This window comes from Delphinapterus leucas, chromosome 7 (assembly GCF_059928025.1).
Source record: "Delphinapterus leucas isolate spDelLeu-1000000601 "Yukka" chromosome 7, BTC_Dleu_Yukka2, whole genome shotgun sequence".
Lineage (NCBI taxonomy): Eukaryota > Metazoa > Chordata > Mammalia > Artiodactyla > Monodontidae > Delphinapterus > Delphinapterus leucas.
Genome location: NC_143135.1, coordinates 79,767,735 through 79,792,354, shown reverse-complemented (window position 1 = coordinate 79,792,354; position 24,620 = coordinate 79,767,735).

Here is a 24,620-nt window from a genome sequence, read left to right as displayed (position 1 = left end):
CTTCCCTGGACAGCCAGCCTATCCTGAGATGCAGCCATTCAAATTGTTCCTTAGAAGATGCTCCCCAAAATGGAGCAATCAATAACAATGGTCACCTCCTTAAGAATGCATGCATGTATTGCTCCCCTCCTTCCCTGCCTCACTCCCTGAACCCTCATCCCTGCTCCTCTGGAAAGTACCAGCAAGGAACTTTTGCCTTAAGCTCTACTTTCTGGAACATCCAGGCTAAATCCTTTATCAGTTTTCTATGTTTGCGTAAGAAACCATAGCTAAAGTTAATGTCTTAAAGCAACAATGATTACTAGGTCTTGGGATTCTGTGGGTTGGCAGGGAGCTCCAGCCTGAATGAACTTATGAGGTTACATTTAGTTCCACGGAAACAACCAAGACTCTCTCTCCACTGGGTCTTTCCCTCTCTGTGATTTCTCTTCTAGGCAGAGAAAGGAAGTTAGCCAGGCTGTCCACAGGCAGCAGTGACTTAAAGGAGTGAAAAAGAAAGCTACCCGTTCTCTTAAGGCTTAGTTTCAGAAACTGCATGACATTACTTTTGCTGCATTCTATTGGTCAAAACAAGCCCCGAGACCAGACCAGATTCATGGGGGAGGTGGTGGGAATAGAGTACACCTCCTGATGCCAGGAGCAGCAAATCACATTACAAAGGGACATGGACACAGAGAAGCATGATTCACTGAGGGACATTATAAAAATAATGTAATCCAAATCCTCTCTCACAAAATCAGTCTTTTGATATATTTTCCCTGAATAACCTCTTATTTGGGGAAAGTCATTCCCCACAAGTGATTATGCAGCTTCTGTAGGAACACGTGAATCAGGATAAAAAGAAGGGTCACCTGCTTAGGCGGCCAGATCTGTCAAATCAATCCTGGCAACAGATGGGACAGGAGCTCTGACAACCATATCACTTGCAGCTACATCCTCAAGGCTGATCTCAAAGAGATTTAACAAGGCAGCTGACGTTATTCTTTTATATGCTGCTTACATTTTTTAAAACAGACAACCGTAGTGAAAAAGTGTGCCTCAGAGTAACTTCTAATGTAAAATCTGCCAGGAAGCACTTGATTGACAATTGAGTAGGTGATATGGTTGGAAGTGAAAGGCTCTCTGCTGTTATCCCTGGTCATTGTGAAGCTACAAAGAATGCAAGGATACCCAAACTTGAATGTACAGAGTCTTCTGCTGAAAGAAATTATCAGAATGAAATTTTCAAGCAGTTTCCTGTATGGCCAACAGAAGCCACTGCTAGTACTGTAAGAATTAAGAATATTTGTGACAGCTAGAAAGAGGTGCCTCTTTCTCTAGGGGCTGCAGCTCCACCCGAGTGCTCAGACAGGCAAGCATGGTGCAAGCTGGATTCCAGGCCCCCTCACCCCTCAGCCAACACAACCTGCACAGGCAGAGGCAATGGCCCTGGATTATCAAAGCAAGCTAGAGGGAGTGTGAGCAAGGAAGGAAAAGCAGTCAGGAAGTGGCAGTGCCAAAGAAACAGATAACGCAATGACAAGTCTGTATTTCAACCAGTTCTAATTGATCGTGTAGGTTTTCCTCGTGAAACATAAGAATAAAACATCTAATCTAATGAAAATATCTATAATTTATTTTCAGGGAGGTAGAAGATAACAGCAAAGTTATGAAACAAGAAGAGATCAGGACAAATTCCCTGATAAAACAAATACTCATTGGAATCCTGAGTAGTAGAAATAATGTTTCAGAAACAGATTAATGAAACAGAAAATAGACTCTCTAAATATATATGAGTCCGTGAAAGAAAATAACAAAAATGACAATTCAAGAGAGGGTGACAAAAGTATAGATGATACTACACGAAGAAGCAATTCAAGATTAATTGAATTTCCTAAAGGAGAATACAGAACAAATGGGAGAAATTTATCAAGAGTGAAGAGTGAAGAAAACTTTCCAGAACTTTAAGAAAAAAAACCCTGAAAAGTTAAAAACTTAAAATTGATATCTAGTTTCCAGAAGAAAAATAATATGCAAACTCTAGCATTAGAACACATTCTAGTGACATTCTTAAACTTTAAGAAAATAAATTTTTTTTCTTATCTTTGAACTAAAAGGAAGAAATAAAGAAAAGATTTGCAAAAGTGATTTTTTTAAAGGAAACTTAACATACCTAAATTGCTAGAAGAAACTGGTTTGACATTTCTTAGGGGAGAGTGTGATACAGCAGTGCTATAGAAATAAAAATAATGAAATTTCTAAAAGTAGCAGAAAGGCGTAGATTTGCAAAAGTTGCCAAAAAATTTACCCTTAGTTTTTTTCCGGAAAAAGTGAGTTACACTCTAGAAAGCAATTTAACATTTACCTGCACCGTTTTACAAAATTCATTCTCACTAAGGACTCCAATAACCTCTTAACTGTAAAATCCAGTGGTCAGTTTTTAATCCATATTTTGACTTTTCAATGGAATTTGACTTTTCTATAGAATTTAAAAGTATTGCTCACTTTTCTTTTTCAAAATATTTTCTGCCTTGGATTCTGTAACACTTCTTTCTACTATAGTGACTGTCATAAGAATAACCTGAGAAATTAATTAAGAATTAGATTCCCAGGTCTCACTCCCAGAGATTCAGATTCTGAAGGTCTGGTCAGGGCCTAGGAACCCAATCTTTTAAATTAGCACATCAGTCACATCTGAGACTGTAGACAACTTTGAGAAACATGCTCTATTAGTTCTTGTTCCTCTCCACTGCTGCTTCTCATTCTGTCTCTCTTTGGCTCCTCTTTACACCAGCCTCCTGAAAACAGGTTGTCTTTGGGGTTCAGTGCTTACCCTGCTGAGGTTCTCCACTCCCCAGTGGGATTTCACCCACTCCCATGCTATCAACTGCCTTTTGTGTTTTGGACATTTACACACAAATATCCTGCTGTCACCTCAGAATCATTGTATCCAAAGCCAGATTCAATAATATCTTAGCCTTGAAACTGCTTTGACTTTAATTCCCACTGATGTCACCACCACACGCAGCTCCCAGAAGTGTGCAATTCCAACTTTAAAACAGTTGCTTTAGGTTTTTCTCCCGTATTTTTGTTTTTATTTCCATTTGTCTAGGACTTGGGTCAAAAAGGGTCTTGCTGTGATTTATAGCATAGAGTGTTCTGCCTATGTTTTCCTTTAAAAGTTTTAAAGTGACGGGTCTTATATTTAGGTCTTTAATCCACTTTGAGTTTATTTTTGTGTATGGTATTAGGGAGTGTTCTAATTTCATTCTTTTACGTGTAGCTGTCCAGTTTTCCCAGCACCACTTACTGAAGAGGCTGTCTTTTCTCCACTGTATATTCTTGCCTGCTTTATGAAAAAAAAGGTAACCATATGTGGTTTATCTTTGGGGTTTCTATCCTGTTCCATTGATCTATATTTCTGTTTTTGTGCCAGTACCATACTGTCTTGATTACTGTAGATTTGTAGTGCAGTCTGAAGTCAGGGAGCCTGATTCCTCCAGCTCCATTTTTCTTTCTCAACATTGCTTTGGTTACTTGGGGTCTTCTGTGTTTCCATACAAATTGTGAAATTTTTTGTTCTACTTCTGTGAAAAATGCCAGTGGTAGTTTCATAGGGATTGCATTGAATCTGTAGATTGCTTTGGGTAATAGAGTCATTTTCACAGTGTTGATTCTTCCAATCCAAGAACATGGTATATCTCTCCCCCTATTTGTATCATTTTTAATTTCTTTCATCAGTGTCTTATAATTTTCTGCATACAGGTCTTTTGTCTCCTTAGGTAGGTTTATTCCTAGGTATTTTATTCTTTTTCTTGTAATGGTAAATGAGAGTGTTTCCTTAATTTCTCTTTCAGATTTGTCATCATTAGTGTATAGGAATGCAAGGGATTTCTGTGCATTAATTTTGTATCCTGCCACTTTACCAAACTCATTGATTAGCTCTAGTAGTTTTCTGTTAGCATCTTTAGGATTCTCTATGTATAGTATCATTTCATCTGCAAACACTGACAGATTTACTTTTTCTTTTCCGATTTGGATGCCTTATATTTTTTTCTTCTCTGATTGCTGTGGCTAAAACTTCCAAAGCTATGTTGAATAATAGTGGCAAGAGTGGACAACCTTGCTTTGTTCCTGATCTGAGAGGAAATGGTTTCAGTTTTTCACCATTAAGAATGATGTTGGCTGTGGGTTTTTCATATATGGTCTTTATTATGTTGAGGTAAGTTCCCTGTATGCCTACTTTCTAGAGGATTTTCATCATAAATGGGTGTTGAATTTTGTCAAAAGTTTTTTCTGCATCTATTGAGATGATCATATGGTTTTTCTCCTTCAATTTTTTAATATGGTGTATCACATTGATTGATTTGCATATATTGAGGAATCCTTGCATTCCTGGGATAAACTCCACTTAATCTTGGTGTATGATGCTTTAATGTACTGTTGGATTCTGTTTGCTAGTATTTTGGTGAGGATTTTTGCATCTTTGTTCATCAGTGATATTGGCCTGTAGTTTTCTTCCTTTGTGACATCTTTGTCTGAATTTGGTATCAGGGTAATGTTGGCCTCGTAGAATGAGTTTGGGAGTGTTCCTCCATCTACTATATTTTGGAAGAGTTTGAGAAGGATAGGTGTTAGCTCTTCTCTGAATGTTTCATAGCATTTGCCTGTGAAGCCATCTGGTCCTGGTCTTTTGTTTGTTGGAAACGTTTTAATCACAGTTTCAATTTCAGTGCTTGTGATTGGTCTGTTTATATTTTCTATTTCTTCCTGGTTCAGGCTCAGAAGGTTGTGTTTTTCTAAGAATTTTTCCATATCTTCCAGGCTGTCTATTTTATTTGCATGTAGTTACTAGTAGTAATCTCTCATGATCCTTTGTATTTCTGCAGTGCCAGTTGTTAGTTCTCCTTTTTCATTGCTAATTCTGTTGATTTGAGTCTTCTCCCTTTTTATCTTCATGAGTCTGGCTAATGGTTTATCAATTTTATCTTCTCAAAGAACCAGCTTTTAGTTTTATTGATTTTTGCTATTGTTTCCTTTATTTCTTTTTCATTTATTTCTGATCTGATCTTTATGATTTCTTTCCTTCTGCTAACTTTGGGTTTTTTTGTTCTTCTTTCTCTAATGGCTTTAGGTGGAAGGCTATGTTGTTTATCTGAGACATTTCCTGTTTTTTGAGGTAGGATTGTATTGCTATAAACTTCCCTCTTAGAACTGCTTTTGCTGTTTCCCATAGGTTTTGGGTCATCGTGTTTTCATTGTCATTTATTTCTAGGTAATTTTTGATTTCCTCCTTGATTTCTTCAGTGAACTCTTGGTTATTTAGTAATTTATTGTTTAACCTCCATGTGTTTGTAATTTTTACAGATTTTTTTTTCCTGTAATTGATGTCTAGTCCCATAACATTGGGGTTGGAAAGATACTTGATATGATTTCAATTTTTAAAAAGTTACCAAAGCTTGATTTGTGACCCAAGGTATGATCTACCCTGGAGAATGTTCCATGAGCACTTGAGAAGAAAGGGTATTCTGTTCTTCTTGGATGGAATGTCCTATAAATATCAATTAAGTCCATCTTGTTTAATGTATCTTTTAAAGCTTGTGTTTCCTTGTTTATTTTCATTTTGTATGATCTGTCCATTGGCGAAAGTGCGGTATTAAAGTCCCCTACTATGATTGTGTTACTGTCGATTTCCCCTTTTATGGCTGTTACCATTTGCCTTATGTATTGAGGTGCTACTATGTTGGGTGCATAAATATTTCCAATTGTTATATCTTCTTCTTGGATTGAACCCTTGATCATTATGTAGTGTCTTTCTTTGTCTCTTATAATAGTCTTTATTTTAAAGTCTATTTTGTTGGATATGAGAATTGCTACTCCAGCTTTCTTTTGATTTCCATTTTCATGGAATATCTTTTTCAATCCCCTCAGTTTCTTTTTTTTATTAATTTTATTTATTTATTTAAATTTGACTGTATTGGGTCTTTGTTGCTGCATGCAGGCTTTCTCTATTTGCGGTGAGCGGGTGCTACTCTTTGTTGTGGTGCATGGACTTCTCATTGATGTGGCTGCTTCTCTTGTTGAGGAGCAGAGGCTCTAGGCACGCAGACTTCAGTAGTTGTGCTGTGATGGCTCTAGAGTGCAGGCTCAGTAGTTGTGGCACACGGACTTAGTTGCTCTGTGGCATGTGGGGTCTTCCCAGACCAGGGCTCGAACCGGTGTCCCCTGCATTGGCAGGCAGATTCTTTACCACTGCACCACCAGGGAAATCCCATCCCCTCACTTTCAGTCTGTATGTGTCCCAAGGTCTGAAGTGGGTCTCTTGTAGACAGCATATATATGAGTTTTGTTTGTGTATCCATTCAGCCAGTCTATGTCTTTGGTGGGAGCATTTAATCCATTTATATTTAAGGTAAATATTGATATGTATGTTCCTATTACAATTTTCTTAATTGTTTTGGGTTTGTTATTGTAGGTCTTTTCCTTCTCTTGTAATTCCTGCCTAGTTCTTTTAGCTAAGTTTCTTTAGCATTTGTAGTAAAGCTGGTTTGGTGGTGGTGAATTCTCTTAGCTTTTGTTTGTCTGTAAAGATTTTAATTTCTCCATTGAATCTGAATGGGATCCTTGCTAGGTAGAGTAATCTTGGTTGTAGGTTTTTTGCTTTCATCACTTTAAATATGTCTTGCCACTCCCTTCTGGCTTGCAGAGTTTCTGCTGAAAGATCAGCTGTTAACCTTATGAGGATTCCCTTGTATGTTATTTGGTTTTTTTCCCTTGCTGCTTTTGATATTTTTTCTTTGTATTTAATTTTTGATAGTTTGATTAATATGTGTCTTGGCCTGTTTTTCCTTGGATGTATCCTTCCTGGACTTGACTGACTATTTCCTTTCCCATATTAGAGACGTTTTCAACTATAATCTCTTCCAATATTTTCTTAGTCCCCCTTTATTTTTTCTCTTCTCCTTCTTGGACCCATATAATTTGAATGTTGGTGCATTTAATGTTGTCCCAGAGGTCTCTGAGGCTGCCCTCAATTCTTTTTGTTCTTTTCTCTTTATTCTGCTCTGTGGTGGTTATTTCCACTATTTTCTCTTCCAGGTCACTTATCCATTCTCCTGCTCCTGTTATTCTGCTATCAATTCCTTCTAGAAAATTTTTAATTTCATTTATTGTGTTGTTCATCATTGTTTGTTTGCTCTTTAGTTCTTCTTGGTCTTTGTTAAATGTTTCTTGCATTTTCTCCATTCTATTTCCAAAATTTTGGATAATATTTACTACCTTTGCTCTGAATTCTTTTTCAGGTAGACTGCCTATTTCCTCTTCATTTGTTAGGTCTGGTGGGTTTTTGCCTTGGTCCGTCATCTGCTGAGTGTTTCTCTGTCTTTTCATTTTGCTTAACTTACTGTGTTTGGAGTCTCCTTTTCACAGGCTGCGTGTTTATGTCTGCCCCTAGTGGCTAAGGTTTTTTCAGTGGGTTGTGTAGGCTTCCTGGTGGAGCAACTGGTGCCTATGTTCCAGGGGATGAGGCTGGACCTTTTCTTTCTGGTGGGCAGGACCATGTCCGGTGGTGTGTTTTGGGGTATCTGTGAACTTACTATGATTTTAGGCAGGCTGTCTACTAATGGGTGGGGTTTTGTTCCTGTCTTGCTAGTTGTTTGGCATAAGGTGTCTGACATTGTAGCTTGCTGGTTGTTGAGTGGAGCTGGGTTTTAGCATTGAGATGGAGATCTCTGGGAGAGCTTTCGCCATTTGATATTATGTGGAGCCAGGATATATCTGGTGGACCAATATCCTGAACTCAGCTTTCCCACCTCAGAGGCACAGGCCTGACACCAGCTGGAGCACCAAGACGCTGTCAGCCACATGGCTCAGAAGACAAGGGAGAAAAAAAGAAAGAAAGAAAGAGAAAATAAAATAAAGTTACTAATATAAAAAATAGAACATTAAAAAATTATTAAAACTTAAAAAGTAATAAAAAAGGAAACAAAGAAAGAAGAGAGCAACCGAACCAAAAAACAAATCCACCAATGATAACAAGTGCTAAAAACTATACTAAAAAAACCAAAAAACAGACAGACAGAATCCTAGGGCAAATGGTAAAAGCAAAGCTATACAGACAAAATCAAACAAAGAAGCATACACATACACACTCACCAAAAGAGAAAAAGGAAAAAAAATATATATCTGTATATGAAAAAGAAAAGGAAGAGAGCAACCAAATCAATAAACAAATCTACCAATGATAATGAACTCTATATATTAAACTGAGATAAACATAAAACCAGAAACAAATTAGATGCAGAAAGCAAACCCTAAGCGTACAGTTGCTTTCAAAGTCCACTGCCTCAATTTTGACATGATTTGTTGTCTATTTAGGTATTTCAGAGATGCAGGTACATCAAGTCGATTGTGAAGATTTAATCTGCTGCTCGTGAGGCTGCTGGGAGAGATTTCCCTATCTCTTCTTTGTTCACACAGCTCCTGGGGTTCAGCTTTGGATTTAACCCCGTCTCTGTGTGAAGGTCGCCTGAGGGTGTCTGTTCCCCGCCCAGACAGGAAGGGGTTAAAGGAGCAGCTGATTAGGGGGCTCAGGTTCACTCAGGCCGGTGTGAAGAGAGGGGTATGGAATGTGGAGTGAGCCTGCAGTGGCAGAGGCTGGTGTGACGTTGCAACAGCCTGAGGTGCACCGTGTGTTCTCCTGGTCAAGTTGTCCCTGGATCACGTGACCCTGGCAGTGGCAGGCTGCACTGACTCCTGGGAGGAGAGGTGTGGATAATGACCTGTGCTTGCACACAGGCTTCTTGGTGGCTGCAGCAGCAGCCTTAGTGTTTCATGCCTGTCTCTGGTGTCTGCGCTGATAGCCGCAGCTTGCACCCATCTCTGGAGCTCATTTAGGCGGTGCTCTGAATCCCCTCTCCTCGCGCATCCAGAAACAATGGTCTCTTGCTTCTTAGGCAATTCCCGACTTTTTCCTGCACTCCCTCCCGGATAGCTGTGGTGCATAGCCCCCTTCAGGCTGTGTTCACGCAGCCAACCCCAGTCCTCTCCCTGGGATCTGACCTCCGAAGCTGGAGCCTCCACTCCCAGCCCCCCACCCACCCCAGCAGGTGAGCAGACAAGCCTCTCAGGCTGGTGAGTGCCGGTTAGCACCTATCCTCTGTGCAGGAATCTCTCTGCTTTGCTCTCTGCACCCCTGTTGCTGTGCTGTCCTCTGTGGCTCTGAAGCTTCCCCCCACCATCCACCATCTCCGCCAGTGAAGGGGCTTACTATTGTGTGGAAATTTTTCCTCCTTCACAGTTCCCTCTCTGAGGTGCAGGTCCCATCTCTATTCTTTTGTCTCTGTTTTTTCTTTTGCCCTACCCAAGTACATGGGGAGTTTCTTGACTTTTGAGAAGTCTGAGGTCTTCTGTCAGTGTTCAGTAGGTGTTCTGTAGGAGTTGTTCCACATATAGATGTATTTCTGATGTATTTGTGGGGAGGAAGGTGATTTCCATGTCTTAGTCCTCCATCATCTTGAAGGTCTCCCCTACCACTTACTTTTAAACCAATTAATTTTTATCACTTATTATACTCTTAACTGTGATCTCTACCTATTCAATACTCTAGGAATTCTCAATCTTCAGTGCACATTAGAAGGACTTACTGAGTTTTTTGTTTGTTTGTTTGTTTGTTTTGCGGTATGTGGGCCTCTCACTGTTGTGGCCACTCCCATTGTGGAGCACGGGCTCCAGACGCGCAGGCTCAGCGGCCATGGCTCACGGGCCCAGACGCTTCACGGCATGTGGGATCTTCCTGGACCAGGTCTCGAACCCGTGTCCCCTGCTTCTGCAGGTGGACTCTCAACCACTGCACCACCAAGGAAGCCCCTGAGTTTTTTTTAAAGATACCAATGCCTGGGAACCATCTTCACTGATCTGAGATGGGGACAGGTACAGGCTGTTAGGACATATAGGACTTTTTTAAAAGCTCTACAAGTGATTCTAATGTGTAGCCAACGTTTAGAGTCACTGTAATACTTCTTGAACTCTGAGTTTATATAAAATTCCTGTTTCTTAGTCTTGGTGTTTGCCAACTGTGGGCACCAAATACCCAAAGAAAGCATGGTGCCTCAGAAGTCACGTGTGATTAGTTATTAAGAAAAAGATATAATCCTTATGAGTAGCAAAACTAATAAAATGGGCCCAATACAAAATATAATATGGGTCTTTCATCCATATCCTTTGAGCATGAAGAGTGGATTTGATTAAACAAGAATGTGTTTCATAGATGGGAGGGAAGAGGATATGTAATTTGGAAGTAGAGGGTCTATGTGGAAGACTAGAGGGAACAGGGAGAAGTTGGGGGAGGTGGGGAAGGACTTTCACACACTCTGGTCACAGAGACAGGAGTTATGCCCCTCTACTTATTGAGGACGTCATTCCTCAACCTTATCTCCCCATCCAGTGGTGGGAAAAATCATAAAAGATAAGGAAGGGTTAGTGGCTCCTGCCTCTAAGTAGAGACATGTGCAAAAAGCTTGTGTCAGGGATAACTAGATGAGTCCTTCAAGATTGCACAGATTTGGACACAGATGGAATGTTGTTACTGTTTAGGTTTAGATTTTTAATGCATTCCTTCACTCAGAAGTTTTCTTTCTTCAGAATTTTTTACAAACCAGCTCTTGGCTTCTTACTTGCTACTTCCTTAAATTTCCAACTAATCTATACTTCTTAACATTTCCTGATTATATTCCATCCTCTTTCACCACCAAACTATAATGAGGACATGACTCTGGATGCATTTTGCCTTATGAATAGCTATCACCGTGGATGCTCAGTGCAAGTTTGTGGAATGAATGTGCTATATTAAATTGTATAGGATGGGGCTTCCCTGGTGGTGCAGTGGTTGAGAGTCCACCTGCTGATGCAGGGGACACAGGTTCGTGCCCCAGTCTGGGAAAATCCCACATGCTGCGGAGCGGCTGGGCCTGTGAGCCATGGCCACTGAGCCGGCACGTCCGGAGCCTGTGCTCCACAATGGGAGAGGCCACAGCAGTGAGAGGCGTACTGCAAAAAAAAAAAAAAAGAAAGAAAAAAAATTGTATAGGATGTTAGCTTCCAACCAAGATAGAGCAGCAATTCATTTACCATCCCATCTAAAAGAACCCCAAAATGGACAAAATATGTGAACTAGCAGTTAACCCTAGGATTTCCCCATCTTACTGCCTTGAGAGAGTTTCTAGTCTGCAGCATAAGGAAAGAAAACCCAAGCAGAGCTTGACCAACTCTATAATCACAGAGATATCATCCAAGGCAGCCAGCATTCTCAGGGCAGATTACTAGAGAGAAGAGAGCTGTACAGAGAGAAAACTCTAGAGATATGCAAAGAGTTGAGTATTCAGCTGAGTACAGATCAGCTCATATGTGTGAGGAAACTACTCCTGGCCATGGAAAAAACACTCAAAAGAATTAGAGGTAACAGTACCTGGATGGTGCCTGATCCCACCAGTGAAACTGGAAAAACCTGAAGATTCACAGAGCATTCAGTAGAGTACATAGAATGCACTGGCTTCAGGAGTGGAAAATAATTAGTCTTAGGATGAGCAGTATTCTGCTCCCGCTCAGCAAATGTTAAAAGCAAGATCTGAAAGTATCAAACTGTTTCCAAGTAACTTAACTGAATCCCAAACAAAGTCCAAGAATATTTACAGGAATTATAAAAGTACCAAAAATCCAAAAAGATAAAGTTTATGTCTGGCATTTAATAAAAATTACCAGGCATGCAAAAAAGTGGGAAAATATGACCCATAATCAGAAGTGACAACAATAAAAAATGACACAGAGCTGATAACAGATGTTAGAATTTGCAGATAAGTACTTTAAAAGTAATATGACTGTACTCCACATGTTCAATAATTTAAGAAGAGACATGAAAGACAATTTTTTTAAAAACCCCAAAAAACTTAAAAACACCCAAATAAAATCTACAATGTATGAAATGAAACAAACTGACTGAGAAAAACTGTAGATTAGATATTGCAAAAGAGAAGATTAGTGATCTTGAACACATAGCAATGGAAAATCATTGAAATGAAACATAGAGAGAGGATTAGGAACCAAGATGGTGGAGTAGAAGGACGTGCTCTCACTCCCTCTTGTAAGAACACAAGAATCACAACTAGCTGCTGGACAATCATTGACAGGAAGACACTGGAATTCACCAGAAAATATACCCTACATCCAAAGACAAAGGAGAAGCCACAATGAGACGGTAGGAGGGACGCAATCAAAGGAAAATCAAATCCTATAACTGTTGGGTGGGTGACTAACAGACTGGAGAACACTTATACTACAGAAGTCCATCCACTGGAGTGAAGGTTCTGAGCCCCACATAAGGTTCCCAACCTGGGGGTCCGGCAAAAAGGGGAGGAATTCCTAGAGAATCAGACTTTGAAAGCTAGTGGGATTTGATTGCCGGACTTTGACAGGACTGGGGGAAACAGAGACTCCACTGTTGGAGGGCACACACAAAATAGTGTGTGCATCGGGACTCAGAGGAAGAAATAGTGACCCCAGGGGAGACTGAACCAGACCTACCTGCTAGTGTTGGAGGGTCTTCTGCAGAGGCGGGTGGTGGCTGTGGCTCACCGTGGGGACAAGGACACTGGCAGCAGAAGTCCTGGGAAGTACTCCTTGGCATGAGCCCTCCAAGAGTCCACCATTAACTCCACCAAAGAGCCCAGGTAGGCTCCAGTGTTGGGTCACCTAAGGCCAAACAACCAACAGGGAGGGAAGCCAGACCCACCCATCAGGAGTCAAGCAGATTAAAGTTTTACTGAACTCTGCCCACTAGAGCAACAGTCAGCTCTACCCACCACCAGTCCCTCCCATCAGGGAACTTGCACAAGCGTCTTAGATAGCCTCATCCACCAAAGGGCAGACAGCAGAAGCAAGAAGAACTACAATACTGCAGCCTGTGGAACAAAAACCACATTCACAGAAAGATAGACAAGATGAAAAGGCAGAGGGCTAAGTACCAGATGGAGGAACAAGATAAAACCCCAGAGAAACAACTAAATGAAGTGGAGATAGGCAACCTTCCAAAAAGAATTCAGAATAATGATAGTGAAGATTATTCAGAACTTCGGAAAGAGAATGGAGGCAAAGATGAAGAAGACGCAAGAAATGTTTAACAAACACGTAGAGGAATTAAGGAACAAAGAAACAGAGATGATCAATACAATAACTGAAATTAAAACTACACTAGAAGGAATCAATAGCAGTATAACTGAGGCAGAAGAATGGATAAGTGACCTGGAAGACAGAATGGTGGAATTCACTGCTGTGGAAAAGAATAAAGAAAAAAGAATGAAAAGAAATGAAGACAGCCTAAGAGACCTCTGGGACAACATTAAATGCAGCAACATTCATATTATAGGGGTCCCAGAAGGAGAAGAGAGAGAGAAAGGACCCAAGAAAAAATATTTGAAGAAATTATAGTCGAAAACTTCCCTAACATGGGAAAGGAAATAGCCACCCAAGTCCAGGAAGTGCAGCGAGTGCCATACAGGATAAACCCAAGAAGAAACACACTGAGAAACAGTAATCAAACTGGAAAAATTAAAGACAAAGAAAAAATATTGAAAGCTGCAAGGGAAAAATGACAAATAACAAACAATGGAACTCCCTTAAGGTTAACAGCTGATTTCTCATCAGAAACTCTACAAGCAAGAAGGAAGTGGCATGATATACTTAAGGTGATGAAAGGGAAGAACCTACAACAAGGATTACTCTACCCAGCAAGGATCTCATTCAGACTTGATGGAGAAATTATAACCTTTACAGACAAGCAAAAGCTAAGAGAATTCAGCACCACAAAACCAGCTCTACAACAAATGCTAAAGGAACTTCTCTAAGTGGGAAACACAAGAGAAGAAAAAGACCTACAAAAAAAACCCCAAAACAATTAAGAAAATGGTCATAGGAACGTATGTATTGCTAACTACCTTAAACGTGAATGGATTAAATGCTCCAAGCAAAAGACACAGGCTTGCTGAATGGATACAAAAACAGGAACCATTTATATGCTGTCTACAAGAGACCCACTTCAGACATAGAAACACATACAGACTGAAAGTGAGGGGGTGGAAAAAGATATTCCACGCAAATGGAAATCAAAAGAAAGCTGTAGTAGCAATACTCATATCAGATAAAATAGACGTTAAAATAAAGAATGTTACAAGACACAAGGAAGAAAACTACATAATGATCAAGGGATATATCCAAGAAGAAGATATAACAATTATAAATATATATCCACCCAACACAGAAGCAACTCAATATATAAGGTAACTGCTAACAGCTATAAAAGAGGAAATCGACAGTAACAAAATAGTGGGGGACTTTAACACCTCACTTACACCAATGGACAGATCATCCAAATTGAAAATAAATAAGGAAACAGAAGCTATAAATGACACAATACACCAGATATATTTAATTGATATTTATAGGACAGTCCATCCAGAAACAGCAGATTACACTTTCTTCTCAATTGGGCACAGAATATTCTCCAGGACAGATCACATCTTGGGTCACAAAACAAGCCACAGTGAATGTAAGAAAATTGAATTCATATCAAGCATCTTTTCTGACCACAACGCTATGAGATTATAAATGAATTACAGGGAAAAACAAAAAAACCCGACAAACACATGGAGGCTAAACGATACGTTACTAAATAACCAAGAGATCACTGAAGAAATCAAAGAGGAAATCAAAAAATACCTAGAGACAAATGACAACGAAAACACGATGGTCCAAAACCTATGGGGTGCAGCAAAAGCAGTTCTAAGAGGGAACTTTATAGCTATACAAGCGTACCTCAAGACACAACAAAAATCTCAAGTAAACAATCTAACCTTACACCTAGAGGAACTAGAGAAAGAAGAACAAACAAAACGCAAAGTTAGCAGAAGGAAAGAAAACATCAGAGCAGAAATAAATGAAATAGAAACAAAAAAAAACAATAGCAAGGATCAATAAAACTAAAAGGTGGTTCTTTGAGAAGATAAACAAAATAGATAAACCATTAGCCAGACTCATCAAGGAAAAGAGAGAGAGGACTCAAATCAATAAAATTAGAAATGAAAAAGGAGAAGTTACAACAGACACCACAGAAATACAAAGCATCCTAAGAGACTACTACAAGCAACTCTATGCCAATAAAATGGACAACCTGGAAGAAATTGGCAAATTCCTAGAAAGGTATAACCTTCCAAGACTGATCCAGGAAGAATAGAAAATATGAACAGACAAATCACAACTAATGAAATTGAAACTGTGATTAAAAATCTTCCAACAAACAAAAGTCCAGGATCAGATGGCTTCACAGGCGAATTCTATCAAACATTTAGAGAAGAGCTAACACTCATCCTTCTCAAACTCTTCCAAAATATTGCAGAGGAAGGGACACTCCCAAACTCATTCTATGAGGCCACCATCACCCTGTTATCAAAACCAGACAAAGGTATTCCAAAAAAAGAAAATTTCAGACCAATATCACGGATGAATATAGATGCAAAAATCCTCAACCAAATACTAGCAAACAGAATCAAACAACACCTTAAAAGGCTCATACAACATGGTAAGGGATAAGGTGGGATTTATCCCAGGGATGCAAGTATTCTTCAATATACATAAATCAGTCAATGTGGTACACCATATTAACAAATTGAAGAATAAAAACCATATGGTCATCTCAATAGATGTAGAAAAACTTTTAACAAAACTCAACACCCATTTATGATAAAACTCTCCAGAAAGTGGTCATAAAGGGAACCTACCTCAACATAATAAAGGTCATATATGACAAACCCACAGTAAACATCATTCTCAATGGTGAAAAACTGAAAGCATTTCCTCTAAGATCAGGAAAAAGACAAGGATGTCCACTCTCCCCACTCTTATTCAACATTGTTTTGGAAGTCCTAGCCATGGCAATCAGAAGAAAAAGAAATAAAAGTAATACAAATTGGAAAAGAAGAAGTAAAACTGTCACTGTTTGCAGATGACATGATACTATACATACAGAATCCTAAGGATGCCTCCAGAAAACTACTAGATCTAAGCAATGAATTTAGTAGAGTTGCAGGATACAAAATTAATGCAGTGAAATCTCTTGCATTCCTATACACTAATGATGAAAAATATGAAAGAGAAACTAAGGAAACACTCCCATTTACCATTGCAACAAAAAGAATAAAATACCTAGGAATAAACTTACCTAGGGAGACAAAAGACCTGTATGCAGAAAACTATAAGACACTGATGAAAGAAATTAAAGATGATACCAACAGATGGAGAGATATACCATGTTCTTGGGTTGGAAGAATCAATATTGTGAAAATGACTATACTACCCAAAGCAATCTACAGATTCAATGCAAGCCCTATGAAATTACCAATGGCATTTCTTATGGAAGTAGAACAAAAATCTTAAAATTTGTTTGGAGACACAAGAGACCCCACATAACCAAAGAAGTCTTGAGGGAAAAAAACGGAGCTAGAGGAATCAGACTCCCTAACTTTAGACTATACTACAAAGCTACAGTAATCAAGACAATATGGTACTGGCACAGAAACAGAAATATTGATCAATGGAACAAGATAGAAAACCCAGAGATAAACCCATGCACCTGTGGTCAACTAATCTATGAGAAAGGAGGCAAGGATATGCAATGAAGAAAAGACAGTCTCTTCAATAAGTGGTGCTAGGAAAACTGGACAGCTACATGTAAAAGATTGAAATTTGAACACTCCCTAACACCATACACAAAAATAAACTCAAAATGGATTGGAGACCTAAATGTAAGACCAGACACTTTAAAACTCTTAGAAGAAAACATAGGAAGAACACTCTTTGACATAAATCACAGCAAGATCTTTTTTGATCCACCTCCTACAGTAATGGACATAAAAACAAAAGTAAACAAATGGGACCTAATGAAACTTCAAAGCTTTTGCACAGCAAAGGAAACCATAAACAAGATGAAAAAACAACCCTCAGAATGGGAGAAAATATTTGCAAACGAATCAACGGACAAAGGATTACTCTCCAAAATATATAAACAGCCCACACAGCTCAATATTAAAAAAGCATACAACCCAATCCAAAAATGGGCAGAAGACCTAAATAGACATTTCTCCAAAGAAGACATACAGATGGCCAAGAGGCACATGAAAAGCTGCTCAACGTCACTAATTATTTAATTATTAGAGAAATGCAAATCAAAACTACCATGAAGTATCACCTCACACCAGTTAGAATGGGCCTCATCAGAAAATCTACAAACAACAAATGATGGAGAGGGTGTGGAGTAAAGGGAACGCTCTTGCACTGTTGGTGGGAATGTAAATTGATACAGCCAGTATAGAGAACAGTATGGAGGTTCCTTAAAAAACTAAAAATTGAATTACCATATCATCCAGCAATCCCTCTACTAGGCCTATACCCAGCGAAAACTCTAATTCTAAAAGTCATATTTGTCCCAATGTTCATTGCAGCACTATTTACAATAGCAAGGTCATGGAAGCAACCTACATGCCCATTGACAGATGAACAGATAAAGAAGATGTGGTACATATATACAATAGAATATTACTCAACCATAAAAAGGAATGAAATTTGGTCATTTGTAGAGACATGGATGGATCTAGAAAGTGTCATACACAGTGAAGTAAGTCAGAAAGAGAAAAACAAATATCATATGTTAGTGCATATAAGTGGAACCTAGAAAAATGGTACAGATGAACTGGTTTGCAGGGCAGAAATTGAGACACAGATGTAGAAAACAAATGTATGGACACAAAGGTGGGAAAGCGGTGAGGCTTGGGGTGGTGGTGTGACGAATTGGGCAATTCATATTGACATGTATACACTGATGTGTATAAAATTGATGACTAATAAGGATCTGCTGTATAAAAAAAGAAGAAGAAGAAAGAAACAGAGAGAAAAAATAATGAAAAAATAAACTGAAACGTGCATCAGTGAGCTGTGAGACTACATCAATCAGCCTAATATACATGTAATTGGAGTCCATAAATGAGAGGAGAGGAAGGGCAGGGCAGAAAACATATTTGAAGAAATAAAGGCTAAATTTTTTCAAAGTTTGATGAAAATTGTAAATCCACAGATCCAAGAAGCTCAATGAACTCTAAGTGCAAGAAACATGAAGAAAATAAGACCAAGGCACATGACAATACACCTGCTCAAAATTAGTGAAAAGGAGAAAATGTTAAAAGGAGCTAGAGAAAAAAGACTTTCAGAGGAACAAAGAATGAGAATGCCAACAAATTTCTCACAGACAACAATGCAAGCAAGAGGTAGTGAAACACATCTTTAAAGAACTGAAAGAAAAAATTATCAATTTAGTATTCTATACTTAGTAGAAATTTCTTTCACAAATGAGGGTGAAAAGAGTTTTTAATACTGGATTTCATACTTAATATGAAAAAGAATAAAAAAATTTCAATAACATTTTAGAGTGATTATATGTCAAAATGATAAAATATTTGGTATATTGGGTTAAATTTATTATTAAAATTAATTTTGCACTTTTAATTTTAATTTATTAATGTAGGCACTAGAAAATACATAATTACATATGTAGCTTTTATTATATTGTATTGGATAACTCTGGTATACCAAATCCACTTATGTTCTTCTCTGGAAAAAAACCATGGTGGTATTGATGGCTATCATTCCCCGATATCTCTTACTTTTTGATTATTCTTTGAAAATGTCTGTGTTGTTTTGGTAAATTCCTCTGTATATTGCCCACAAGCTGGTACAGGACTTTTGGAGCAGATGAGTGATATCACAGCATCTTTTTATGAATTCTGTGCTTCAGTGTGCAAGTGTTAATTATACTCTTTTAGATATATTGGCCATCCTCTTTGATAAATAAGAAATAATCACAATAGAAGTTAACAATCCACAGTCAATCATGGCTATAAATCCCAAGTAGTTTTTTTTTTTCCTTCTTGCTCTGAACAGAATATTAAAAGGCCTATTATGTTGGTGTTAGCATTTTCCACAAGCTTCTAGCTTTAGCCTGCATAATGTAATTCTATTAAATCTGTGCTGTTCATATTTGTCCTTAGTTAATAATGCCTCTTCCATCTTTTGGATTTATTCTTGTTTTGTTTACTTTTATGGGGTTTCTAAAAATCTGCTCTCTAAAGACACTATGTACAGCTTATAGAACATTCAAATAGTACACAAAGGTATATCTGAACTGAAAGGTATGTCTGAGCTCTAAGGGTTACCATGGAGAACTTTCAAGCAGTGCCATTGGCTGACATTCAGTTATTAGCACCTTTAGGTCTAACGTTGTCTATTTTTTGTAATTTTATGTTCACTTTATGAAAATTTTTCTCTATAAATAAAGGTGATTAATTTGTTCTTATTTTCGTAAGAGAATCAAAGAATCAAAATATTGATTATCATATTATGTTTCAGTTTTTTTTTGAAAAGATTTTCTTCGCTCTCATTTGTGATTTTGCTACATCAAACTAGAAAATTCTATGTCTAACTAAGTGTTATTTCTTAAGACAATAATCTGGAAAAAAATGAGATTGAGAAAATTTTTTTCAGTATGTTTTCCAATAAATGTATTCAAAACCACTCCTATATATTAGTATACATTTGCAACTGGGTATACCACGAGACAAAAGCTTTTTATTATTTCCTTTCCCAGTAAAGTCACCTTCTAAGATTTAGTACTGGACTATATGGTGGATGCTCACATTTCATTGTTGTAACCTCTGGATTGGGAATTTTATTGCCTCCATTATGAATTTGGTGCAGTAGGACCACCATTTGCACAACTGACAGGCTAAAAAGGCCAAATAAAATTCAAACTTTGAGTGTAACCATAGATTTCTTTCTATATATTTAATATGAGGCACAGAGCACAGAGTAGTGCAAGTTTTACACCTGAGTTTTTGTTCCTTTCTTGATGGAGGCTGACAACAGAATTATATTACTTATAGAAAATTACAGGTATCAACTTGATTTTCAAGGAGGAAATAAAGAATGAGGGGAGAGACCAAAAGCCAGCATGGCATAATGTAAAGCAAATTTGGGGCTGGTTTATTATAACATAGGGAAAGCTTTGAAGACAAACACAGAAGCTAAGTGAAATCTGACAATTGAACACTAGGAAAGGGCTAAACAAGAGAAAAGCTGGGTGGGATGGGGTCAGATCAAGCTTGGCGTTGGCCCTGAACCTTTTGGCTGTATGAGGAGGTGGAGCTATTTTCCAGTTAGGTGGAAAGAGAGAAAAAGAAAGATGGCCGTGAATTGAAACGAGAGGCAGGTAAGCCATCTCGGTGTTCATTTTCTGTGTAGGACATCTCAGTTGTCTCTGTGACACTGCAATACCAATAATATGCAAGAATGAAAGCCTGAAGCATCCATCTCTTGAGGACTATGGCCCATGTATTTTCGTGTGGTTGTGCCCAGAAAAATTGGAAGCTTTTAATTAATTCACAAAATGGTGTGTGCCTCATGAAGAGAGAACACATGGTAGAAAGATGCCAGGCAAGTTGGAGCAGTCCATCAAATATAGGCAGACCTTGGAGATACTGCAAGTTTGCTTCCAGAGCACCCCCAATGAAGCGAACATCACAATAAAGTGAGTCACATGAAATTTTTTTTGTTTCCCCGTGCATTTAAAAAATTATTTCTACACCATACTGTAGTCTATTAAGTGTGCAATAACATTATGTCTAAATAAATAATATACATAACAATTTAAAAATACTTTAGTGCTAAAAAATGTTAATCAGCATCTGAGGTTTCAGTGATTTGAAATCTTTTTGCTGGTGGAAGATCTTTTTTTTTTTAATAAAAAATTTTATTTGTAGTATTAGCTGTTGAATAGGTACTTTTTTGCTTTCTAAACATAAAATTACAATTTTGACTATGCTCTTTCAAACTATATATTCTATCATACCATAGGTAGGCTCTTTTCCTGTACCCTTCCTCCCTTGAAAATATCTGCTCTAAGAAGTTTGATATTAAAGTTTCTTTTCCCGTTACCTTCAATTGTCATGAATTCACTCTATGATTTCGATTTTTTTAAAAACATCTTTATTGGAGTATAATTGCTTTACAATTGTGTGTTAGTTTCCACTTTATTAAAAAATGAATCTGTTATACATATAAATATGTTCACATATCTCTTCCCTCTTGCATCTCCCTCCCTCCCACCCTCCTTATCCCACCTGCCTAGGTGGTCAAAAAGCACCGAGCTGATCTCCCTGTGCTATGAGGCTGCTTCCTACGAGCTATCTATTTTACGTTTGGTAGTGTATATATGTCCATGCCAATCTCTCGCTTTGTCACAGCTTACCCTTTCCCCTCCCCATATCCTCAAGTCCATTCTCTAGTAGGACTGTGTTCTTATTCCTGTCTTACTGTTATGTTCTCCATGACATTTTTTTTTCTTAAATTCCATATATATGCGTTAGCATACTGTATTTGTCTTTTTCTTTCTGACGTACTTCACTCTGTATGACAGACTCTAGGTCCATCCACCTCATTACAAATAGCTCAATTTCGTTTCTTTTTATGGCTGAGTAATATTCCATTGTATATATGTGCCACATCTTCTTTATCCATTCATCCAGTGATGGACACTTAGGTTGCTACCATCTCTGGGCTATTGTAAATAGAGCTGCAGTGAACATTTTGGTACATGACTCTTCTTGAATTATGATTTTCTCAGGGTATATGCCCAGTAGTGGGATTGCTGGGTCATATGGTAGTTCTATTTGTAGTTTTTTAAGGAACCTCCATACTGTTCTCCATAGTGGCTGTACCAATTCACATTCCCACCAGCAGTGCAAGAGTGTTCCCTTTTCTCCACACCCTCTCCAGCATTTATTGTTTCTAGATTTTTTGATGATGGCCATTCTGACTGGTGTGAGATGATATCTCATTGTAGTTTTCATTTGCAATTCTCTAATGATTAATGATGTTGAGCATTCTTTCATGTGTTTGTTGGCAGTCTGTATATATTCTCTGGAGGAATGTCTATTTAGGTCTTCTGCCCATTTTTGGATTGGGGTGTTTGTTTCTTTGTTATTGAGCTGCATGAGGTGCTTGTAAATTTAGGAGATTAACCTTTTGTCCATTGCTTCATTTGCAAATATTTTCTCCCATTCTGAGGGTTGTCTTTTGGTCTTGTTTATGGTTTCCTTTGCTGTGCAAAAGCTTTAAAGTTTCATTAGGTCCCATTTGTTTATTTTTCTTTTTATTTCCATTTCTCTAGGAGGTGGGTCAAAAAGGATCTTGCTGTGATTTATGTCATAGAGTGTTCTGCCTATGTTTCCCTCTAAGAGTTTGATAGTTTCTGGGCTTACATTTAGGTCTTTATATATTTTGTGCTTATTTTTTGTATGGTGTTAGGGAGTGATCTAATGTCATACATTTACATGTACCTGTCCAGTTTTCCCACCAACACTTATTAAAGAGGTTGCCCTTTCTCCACTGCACATTCCTGCCTCCTTTATCAAAGATAAGGTGACCATATGTGCATGGGTTTATCTCTGGGCTTTCTATCCTGTTACGTTGATCTATATTTCTGTTTTTGTGCCACTACCATATTGCCTTGATTACTGTAGCTTTGTAGTATAGCCTGAAGTCAGGGAGCCTGATTCCTCCAGCTCCATTTTTCGCTCTCAAGATTGCTTTGGCTATTCGGGATCTTTTGTGTTTCCATACAAATTGTGAAATTTTTTGTTCTAGTTCTGTGAAAAATGCCAGTGGTAGTTTCATAGGGATTGCATTGAATCTGTAGATTGCTTTGGGTAATAGAGTCATTTTCACAATGTCGATTCTTCCAATCCAAGAACATGGTATATCTCTCCACCTATTTGTATCATTTTTAATTTCTTTCATCAGTGTCTTATAATTTTCTGCATACAGGTCTTTTGTCTCCTTAGGTAGGTTTATTCCTAGATATTTTATTATTTTTGTTGCAATGGTAAATGGGAGTGTTTTCTTGATTTCACTTTCAGATTTTTCATCATTAGTGTATAGGAATGCCAGAGATTCCTGTGCATTAATTTTGTATCCTGCTACTTTAGCAAATTCATTGATTAGTTCTAGTAGTTTTCTGGTAGAATCTTTAGGATTCTCTATGTATTGTATCATGTCCTCTGCAAACAGTGACAGTTTTATTTCTTCTTTTCCAATTTGGATTCCTTTGATTTCCTTTTCTTCTCTGATTGCTGTGGCTAAAACTTCCAAAACTATGTTGAATAAGAGTGGTGAGAATGGGCAACCTTGCCTTGTTCCTGATCTTATTTGAAATGCTTTCAGTTTTTCACCATTGAGGACGATGTTGGTTGTCGGTTTGTCATATATGGTCTTTATTATGTTGAAGAAACTTCCCTCTATGCCTACTTTCTGGAGAGTTTTTATCATAAATGGGTGTTGAATTTTGTCAAAAGCTTTCTCTGCATCTATTGGGATGGCCATATGGTTTTTCTCCTTCAATTTGTTAATATGGTGTATCACATTGATTTGCGTACATTGAAGAAAATTTGCATTCCTGGAATAAACCCTACTGGATCATGGTGCATTATCCTTTTAATGTGCTGTTGGATTCTGTTTGCTAGTATTTTGTTGAGGATTTTTGCATCTATGTTCATCAGTGATATTGGCCTGTAGTGTTCTTTCTTTTGGACAACCTTGTCTGGTTTTGGTGTCAGGGTGATGGTGAGCTCGTAGAAGGAGTTTGGGAGTATTCCTCCCTCTGCTATATTTTGGAAGAGTTTTAGAAGGATAAGTGTTAGCGCTTCTCTAATTGTTTGATAGAATTCGCCTGTGAAGCCATCTGGTCCTGGGCTTTTGTTTGTTGGAAGATTTTTAATCACAGTTTCAATTTCAGTGCTTGTGATTGGTCTGTTCATATTTTCTATTTCTTCCTGATTCAGTCTTGGCAGGTATGCATTTCTAAGAATTTGTCCATTTCTTCCAGGTTGTCCATTTTAATGGCATAGAGTTGCTTGTAGTAATCTCTCATGATCTTTTGTATTTCTGCAGTGTCAGTTGTTACTTCTCCTTTTTCATTTCTAATTCTGTTGATTTGAGTCTTCTCCCATTTTTTCTTGATGAGTCTGGATAATGGTTTATCAATTTTGTTTATCTTCTCAAAGAACCAGCTTTTAGTTTTATTGATCTTTGCTATCGTTTCCTTCATTTCTTTTTCATTTATTTCTGAACTGATATTTATGATTTCTTTCCTTCTGCTAACTTTGGGGTTTTTTTGGTTCTTCTTTCTCTAACTGCTTTAGGAGCAAGGTTAGGTTGTTTATTCGACATGTTTCCTGTTTCTTAAGGTAGGATTGTATTGCTATAAACTTCCCTATTAGAACAGCTTTTGCTGCATTCCATAGGTTTTGGGTCATCGTGTCTCCATTGTCATTTGTTTCTAAGTATTTTTTTACTTCCTCTTTGATTTCTTCAGTGATCACTTCGTTATTAAGTAGTGCATTGTTTAGCCTCCATGTGTTTGTAATTTTTACAGATCTTTTCCTGTAATTGATATCTAGTCTCATATCATTGTAGTCAGAAAAAATACTTGATAC